General features: G+C 35.2%; 1 non-coding gene across 1 annotated transcript; it reads left to right on the forward strand.

The window, feature by feature from the left end:
- Positions 1–507: 507 nt before the first annotated feature.
- LOC121223916 (small nucleolar RNA R71) lies at positions 508–614 on the forward strand. Its single transcript, XR_005921382.1, has one exon. It is a non-coding gene; the product is annotated as a small nucleolar RNA R71 (small nucleolar RNA).
- The last annotated feature ends 346 nt before the right edge of the window (positions 615–960 follow it).

A 960-nucleotide genomic window follows, 5' to 3' on the forward strand; every position in this document is an offset into this window, starting at 1 on the left:
ACATTCTGTCAATTAACATTGTTGGCAATTCTCATTCCTTGATTACTCAAACAAAAATTTGGATGTTGTTTCCACCCTATATTGTATGTTTTGGAGTAGGGATTTTTTTTGCTACGATTAAAGTTCCCCATGTAATATGTAGAGGCTGGATTAGATGGGCATTCATCAAAAACATGATCTTCTCCATAGTATATGCATGCTAGTCCTATAACTTTCATCTTCTACATTGCTGAGGGTCTTTTCATAGTTTTAATCATATTTATTACAGATGATACCGAAGGTATTAAAGATGTAAGTGCATCAAGTTTCATTGCTCTAGCAACTCTTCTACTAGTACCAACTTTGGTAGTGGGGTACTGATAATCATAGTTTGCTATTCGTTCCAGAATTTTGTATGCTTCATTGTGGGATTTGTCAAAAAACGTCCCATTAGCAGATGCATCCACCACCATTATCGTATGAGCATATAATCCATCGTAGAACATTTCCATCTATGCCCAATGCTAAAAAACATGCATCAGGCATTTTCTAATTAGTTCCTTCAAACGCTCTCATGCTTCATATAATATTTCATCTTTCGATTGCCTAAACGATGTATTGTCGTTCCTAAAATTGGAATTCATGTTGGGAGGATTGTACCTAAGTAAAAATCTTTAACATTCATTCCAATATGCCATTGTACCTAATGGTAATGCATTCAACCATGACCTAGAATGATCTTGCAATGAATAAGGGAACAATTTTAATCTAAAGGCATCTTCAGAGACACCATGCATTCTTGGGGTAATGTATACATACTTTTCGTTGTTGATTATGTCTCCAAGAGGGTTGAGGTTGTTGCTTTACCAACAAATGATGCCAAATATGTATGGAAATTTCTACATAAGAATATTTTTACCAGGTTTGGTACCCCTCGTGCTCTAATTAGTGATGAAGGTTCACACTTTGATTGCAAATTAG

Source organism: Gossypium hirsutum, chromosome D11 (assembly GCF_007990345.1).
Source record: "Gossypium hirsutum isolate 1008001.06 chromosome D11, Gossypium_hirsutum_v2.1, whole genome shotgun sequence".
Lineage (NCBI taxonomy): Eukaryota > Viridiplantae > Streptophyta > Magnoliopsida > Malvales > Malvaceae > Gossypium > Gossypium hirsutum.